The sequence below is a fragment of the Nilaparvata lugens genome, chromosome 6 (assembly GCF_014356525.2).
Source record: "Nilaparvata lugens isolate BPH chromosome 6, ASM1435652v1, whole genome shotgun sequence".
Taxonomy (NCBI): Eukaryota; Metazoa; Arthropoda; class Insecta; order Hemiptera; family Delphacidae; genus Nilaparvata; species Nilaparvata lugens.
In genome coordinates, this window is record NC_052509.1 from 34336539 (window position 1) to 34344772 (window position 8234).

Genomic DNA, 8234 nt, shown 5'->3' on the forward strand with positions numbered 1-8234 from the left:
AATGTTACTGGACATTAATTGTAGAAATTTTCATGCTCAATCTTTCCCATGGAATTTTTTGTTTAAATTGTATCTGAAGCCTGATAATTGGGAATCTATAATCAATCTTTGCATAGATGGGGCGGAGCTCCTGGAATTTTTACAGATATGGTACTTATGGCAGTTGATAGAGCTTATCAATGACTAATTTAGGTATGAATTTGATCAAAATCGTTGGAGCTGTTTTCGAGAAAATCGCGAAAAACCCTTTTTTGACAACATTTTCGCCATTTTAGCCGCCATCTTGAATTGCATTGGATCGAAATTGTTCGTGTCGGATCCTTATATTGTAAGGACCTTAAGTTCCAAATTTCAAGTCATTCCGTTTATTGGGAGATGAGATATCGTGTACACAGTCGCACATACACTCATACACACACACATACAGACCAGCAATACCCAAAAACCACTTTTTTGGACTCAGGGGACCTTGAAACGTATAGAAATTTAGAAATTGGGGTACCTTATTTTTTCGAAAAGCAATACTTCCCTTACCTATGGTAATAGGACAAGGAAAGTAAAAAATATATGACCAACCTATGTAACACTATTTATAGCATTATGTGTTATATATCAAAGTGTTATATATAGCACTTTATAAGTGTTATATATATAATAACACTATATAACACTATTTATAGCATTATTGTCTCTTTTAAACTTTTATTTAAAAATGTTTTTACATTCAAACTTCGTTGTGAACCTAGTAGGTAGTTTAATAGATTTTTTTTTATGAAAATCTCTGATTGTGTTGAAAAAAGGTGTGTGAATGACCATTGCCAATATAGCCTAAGCCGGGACTGCCTAAAACCTTGACCAGCATAAAAAGTGATTGACCGGGTATTTCTAATTGTCCGATTCGTTTCAAATTTGGCATACAGAATAATATACACATGTCAAACATACTGTTGAAGTTTCATCAAAATATAATGATGTTTAGGGGTGGTTAGGGGTAAAAAACCCTATTGACCAGCATAAAAAGTGATTGACCAGGTATTTCTAATTGTCCGATTCGTTTCAAATTTGGCATACAGAATAATATACACATGTCAAACATACTGTTGAAGTTTCATCAAAATATAATGATGTTTAGGGGTGGTTAGGGGTAAAAAACCCTATTGACCAGCATAAAAAGTGATTGACCGGGTATTTCTAATTGTCCGATTCGTTTCAAATTTGGCATACAGAATAATATACACATGTCAAACATACTGTTGAAGTTTCATCAAAATATAATGATGTTTAGGGGTGGTTAGGGGTAAAAAACCCTATTGACCAGCATAAAAAGTGATTGACCGGGTATTTCTAATTGTCCGATTCGTTTCAAAATTGGCATACAGAATAATATACACATATTAAACATACTGTTGAAGTTTCATTAAAACATAATGATGTTTAGGGGTGGTAGGGGTAAAAAACCTATTGACCAGCATAAAAAGTGATTGACCGGGAATTTCTAATTGTCCGATTCGATTCAAATTTGGCATACAGGATGATATACACATGTCAAACATACTGTTTTTTTGTTATTCAAATTTTTTATTATTCTTGACAACTCATCTCTTGATAATGGATGAAATTTAAATACCTTTTCAATTGGCTCAGCATTTAATGTAGTTGTATTATAAGTATTAGTGTTCAGTGACTTTTGGAGATTATATGCAACCTGTTGATAATACTTATTGAAAAAGTTACAAATGTCTATACTATCATCCATATAATTTCCATGTTCATCGATTATCCTAGGGACATTAGTAACTGTATCTTTTTGAGCTGCTCTCCTATTTCTATTAATTACCTCCCAAACAGCAGAGTTAAAATTGGTACTAGTTGTTAATATTTCAGCTGTTTTCTTACACTTAGCTTTCCTCACTTCTTTTGCATAGTTTTTCTTTAGACATTTGTATTTGACTTCACTCGGAACATCCCTCACTAATTTAAATTCCTCATAAGCTTCCCTAACAATATTTCTTTGAGTAAGAATATCTTCAGTTATCCATTCATCTACTTTGTTTAATTTACTTTTTACTTTGACTTTTTTTATTTTGATTTTTTTATGGATTTGACTTTTTTTATGAATATTATTATTGCATGCTGTAAAAAATCTGGTGTGGCGCACTCACACAACTTTCCTTGCCGTTATGAAAATTTATCATCTGACGCTAGTGTTCACGCGCATCTAAAGTCTACTCTTCAAAGATCCAAGCCAGCTGGTGACAGGACAATAACGCTGGAGACACGAAGTCTGCTATCTCTTCATAGTGAATGATTTAATAGAATCAACAGTTGCCAACAGTTTGCAATTGAAATAATAACATTTTCTCGAATTTCGAGCTTATTATAAATTTTAGGTGAAAATGTTACTGGACATTAATTGTAGAAATTTTCATGCTCAATCTTTCCCATGGAATTTTTTGTTTAAATTGTATCTGAAGCCTGATAATTGGGAATCTATAATTGTCCGATTCGTTTCAAATTTGGCATACAGGATGATATACACATATTAAACATAGTGTTAAAGTTTCGTTGAAATATAATGATGTTTAGGGGTGGTTAGGGGCGAAAAACCCTATTGACCAGCATAAAAAGTGATTGACCGGGTATTTCTAATTGTCCAATTCGTTTCAAATTTGGCATACAGGATGATATACACATAAAAAACATACTGTTGAAGTTTCATCAAAATATAATGATGTTTAGGGGTGGTAGGGGTAAAAAACCCTATTGACCAGCATAAAAAGTGATTGACCAGCGTAAAAAGTGATTGACCGGGTATTTCTAATTGTCCGATTCGTTTCAAATTTGGCATACAAGATGATATACACATATTTAACATACTGTTAAAGTTTCATCGAAATATAATGATGTTTAGGGGTGGTTAGGGGTAAAAAACCCTATTGACCAGCATAAAAAGTGATTGACCGGGTATTTCTAATTGTCCGATTCGTTTCAAATTTGGCATACAGGATGATATACACATATTTAACATAGTGTTAGAGTTTCATTGAAATATAAAGATGTTTAGGGGTGGTTAGGGGTGAAAAACCCTATTGACCAGCATATAAAGTGATTGACCAGGTATTTCTAATTGTCCAATTCGTTTCAAATTTGGCATACAGGATGATATACACATATTAAACATACTGTAAAAGAATCATCAAAATATAATGATGTTTAGGGGTGGTAGGGGTAAAAAACCCTATTGACCAGCATAAAAAGTGATTGACCAGCGTAAAAAGTGATTGACCAGGTATTTCTAATTGTCCGATTCGTTTCAAATTTGGCATACAGGATGATATACACATAAAAAACATACTGTTGAAGTTTCATCAAAATATAATGATGTTTAGGGGTGGTAGGGGTGAAAAACCCTATTGACCAGCATAAAAAGTGATTGACCAGCATAAAAAGTGATTGACCGGGTATTTCTAATTGTCCGATTCGTTTCAAATTTGACATACAGAATAATATACACATTTCAAACATACTGTTGAAGTTTCATCAAAATATAATGATGTTTAGGGGTGGTTAGGGGTAAAAAACCCTATTGACCAGCATAAAAAGTGATTGACCAGGTATTTCTAATTGTCCAATTCGTTTCAAATTTGGCATACAGGATGATATACACATATTAAACATACTGTAAAAGAATCATCAAAATAAAATGATGTTTAGGGGTGGTAGGGGTAAAAAACCCTATTGACCAGCATAAAAAGTGATTGACCAGCATAGAAAGTGATTGACCGGGTATTTCTAATTGTCCGATTCGTTTCAAATTTGGCATACAGGATGATATACTTATATTAAACATAGTGTTGAAGTTTCGTCAAAATATAATGATGTTTAGGGGTGGTTAGGGGCGAAAAACCCTATTGACCAGCATAAAAAGTGATTGACCGGGTATTTCTAATTGTCCGATTCGTTTCAAATTTGGCATACAGGATGATATACTTATATTAAACATAGTGTTAAAGTTTCGTCAAAATATAATGATGTTTAGGGGTGGTTAGGGGCGAAAAACCCTATTGACCAGCATAAAAAGTGATTGACCGGGTATTTCTAATTGTCCAATTCGTTTCAAATTTGGCATACAGGATGATATACACATAAAAAACATACTGTTGAAGTTTCATCAAAATATAATGATGTTTAGGGGTGGTAGGGGTAAAAAACCCTATTGACCAGCATAAAAAGTGATTGACCAGCATGAAAAGTGATTGACCGGGTATTTCTAATTGTCCGATTCGTTTCAAATTTGGCATAAAAGATGATATACACATATTTAACATACTGTTGAAGTTTCATCGAAATATAATGATGTTTAGGGGTGGTTAGGGGTAAAAAACCCTATTGACCAGCATAAAAAGTGATTGACCGGGTATTTCTAATTGTCCGATTCGTTTCAAATTTGGCATACAGGATGATATACACATATTAAACATAGTGTTAAAGTTTCATTGAAATATAAAGATGTTTAGGGGTGGTTAGGGGCAAAAAACCCTATTGACCAGCAAAAAAAGTGATTGACCAGGTATTTCTAATTGTCCGATTCGTTTCAAATTTGGCATACAGGATGATATACACATAAAAAACATAGTGTTAAAGTTTCATTGTAATATAAAGATGTTTAGGGGTGGTTAGGGGCAAAAAACCCTATTGACCAGCAAAAAAAGTGATTGACCAGGTATTTCTAATTGTCCGATTCGTTTCAAATTTGGCATACAGGATGATATACACATAAAAAACATACTGTTGAAGTTTCATCAAAATATAATGATGTTTAGGGGTGGTAGGGGTAAAAAACCCTATTGACCAGCATAAAAAGTGATTGACCGGGTATTTCTAATTGTCCGATTCGATTCAAATTTGGCATACAGGATGATATACACATGTCAAACATACTGTTTAAGTTTCATCAAAATATAATGATGTTTAGGGGTGGTAGGGGTAAAAAACCCTATTGACCAGCATAAAAAGTGATTGACCGGGTATTTCTAATTGTTCGATTCATTTCAAATTTGGCATACAGAATGATATACACATGTCAAACATACTGTTGAAGTTTCATCAAAATATAATGATATTTAGGGGTGGTAGGGGTAAAAAACCCTATTGACCAGCATAAAAAGTGATTTACCGGGTATTTCTTATTGTCCGATTCGTTTCAAATTTGGCATACAGGATGATATACACATATTAAACATACTGTTGAAGTTTCATCGAAATATAATGATGTTTAGGGGTGGTAGGGGTAAAAAACCCTATTGACCAGCATAAAAAGTGATTGACCAGCATGAAAAGTGATTGACCGGGTATTTCTAATTGTCCGATTCGTTTCAAATTTGGCATACAGGATGTTTAGGGGTGGTTAGGGGTAAAAAACCCTATTGACCAGCATAAAAAGTGATTGACCAGGTATTTCTAATTGTCCGATTCGTTTCAAATTTGGCATACAGGATGATATACACATATTAAACATACTGTAGAAGAATCATCGGAATGAAATGATGTTTAGGGGTGGTAGGGGTAAAAAACCCTATTGACAAGCATAAAAAGTGATTGACCAGCGTAAAAAGTGGTTGACCGGGTATTTCTAATTGTCCGATTCGTTTCAAATTTGGCATACAGGATGATATACACATATTTAACATACTGTTAAAGTTTCATCGAAATATAATGATGTTTAGGGGTGGTTAGGGGAAAAAACCCTATTGACCAGCATAAAAAGTGATTGACCGGGTATTTCTAATTGTCCGATTCGTTTCAAATTTGGCATACAGGATGATATACACATATTAAACATAGTGTTAAAGTTTCGTCAAAATATAATGATGTTTAGGGGTGGTTAGGGGCGAAAAACCCTATTGACCAGCATAAAAAGTGATTGACCGGGTATTTCTAATTGTCCAATTTGTTTCAAATTTGGCATACAGGATGATATACACATAAAAAACATACTGTTGAAGTTTCATCAAAATATAATGATGTTTGCGGTGGTAGGGGTAAAAAACCCTATTGACCAGCATAAAAAGTGATTGACCAGCGTAAAAAGTGATTGACCGGGTATTTCTAATTGTCCGATTCGTTTCAAATTTGGCATACAAGATGATATACACATATTTAACATACTGTTAAAGTTTCATCGAAATATAATGATGTTTAGGGGTGGTTAGGGGTAAAAAACCCTATTGACCAGCATAAAAAGTGATTGACCGGGTATTTCTAATTGTCCGATTCGTTTCAAATTTGGCATACAGGATGATATACACATATTAAACATACTGTTAAAGTTTCATCAAAATATAATGATGTTTAGGGGTGGTTAGGGGTAAAAAACCCTATTGACCAGCATAAAAAGTGATTGACCGGGTATTTCTAATTGTCCGATTCGTTTCAAATTTGGCATACAGGATGATATACACATATTAAACATAGTGTTAAAGTTTCATTGAAATATAAAGATGTTTAGGGGTGGTTAGGGGCAAAAAACCCTATTGACCAGCAAAAAAAGTGATTGACCAGGTATTTCTAATTGTCCGATTCGTTTCAAATTTGGCATACAGGATGATATACACATAAAAAACATACTGTTGAAGTTTCATCAAAATATAATGATGTTTAGGGGTGGTAGGGGTAAAAAACCCTATTGACCAGCATAAAAAGTGATTGACCGGGTATTTCTAATTGTCAGATTCGTTTCAAATTGGCATACAGGATGATATACACATATCAAACATACTGTTAAGTTTCATCAAAATATAATGATGTTTGGGGGTGGTAGGGGTGAAAAACCCTATTGACCAGCATAAAAAGTGATTGACCGGGTATTTCTAATTGTCCGATTCGTTTCAAATTTGGCATACAGAATGATATACACATGTCAAACATACTGTTGAAGTTTCATCAAAATATAATGATGTTAAGGGGTGGTTAGGGGTAAAAAACCCTATTGACCAGCATAAAAAGTGATTGACCGGGTATTTCTAATTGTCCGATTCGTTTCAAATTGGCATACAGGATGATATACACATGTCAAACATACTGTTGAAGTTTCATCAAAATATAATGATGTTTAGGGGTGGTAGGGGTAAAAAACCCTATTGACCAGCATAAAAAGTGATTGACCGGGTATTTCTAATTGTCCGATTCGTTTCAAATTTGGCATACAGGATGATATACACATAAAAAACATACTGTTGAAGTTTCATCAAAATATAATGATGTTTGGGGGTGGTAGGGGTAAAAAACCCTATTGACCAGCATAAAATGATTGACCGGGTATTTCTAATTGTCCGATTCGTTCAAATTTGGCATACAGGATGATATACACATATTAAACATACTGTTGAAGTTTCATCAAAATATATGATGTTTAGGGGTGGTAGGGGTAAAAAACCCTATTGACCAGCATAAAAAGTGATTGACCGGTATTTCTAATTGTCCGATTCGTTTCAATTTGGCATACAGGATGATATACACATATTAAACATACTGTTGAAGTTTCATCGAAATATAATGATGTTTAGGGGTGGTTAGGGGTAAAAAACCCTATTGACCAGCATAAAAAGTGATTGACCAGGTATTTCTAATTGTCCAATTCGTTTCAAATTTGGCATACAGGATGATATACACATAAAAAACATACTGTTGAAGTTTCATCAAAATATAATGATGTTTAGGGGTGGTAGGGGTAAAAAACCCTATTGACCAGCATAAAAAGTGATTGACCAGCGTAAAAAGTGATTGACCGGGTATTTCTAATTGTCCGATTCGTTTCAAATTTGGCATACAGGATGATATACACATATTTAACATACTGTTGAAGTTTCATCGAAATATAATGATGTTTAGGGGTGTTAGGGGTAAAAAACCCTATTGACCAGCAAAAAAAGTGATTGACCAGCATAAAAAGTGATTGACCGGGTATTTCTAATTGTCCGATTCGTTTCAAATTTGGCATACAGGATGATATACACATATTAAACATACTGTTAAAGTTTCATCGAAATATAATGATGTTTAGGGGGGTAGGGGTAAAAAACCCTATTGACCAGCATAAAAAGTGATTGACCGGGTATTTCTAATTGTCCATTCGTTTCAAATTTGGCATACAGGATGATATACACATATTAACATACTGTTAAGTTTCATCAAAATATAATGATGTTTAGGGGTGGTTAGGGGTAAAAACCCTA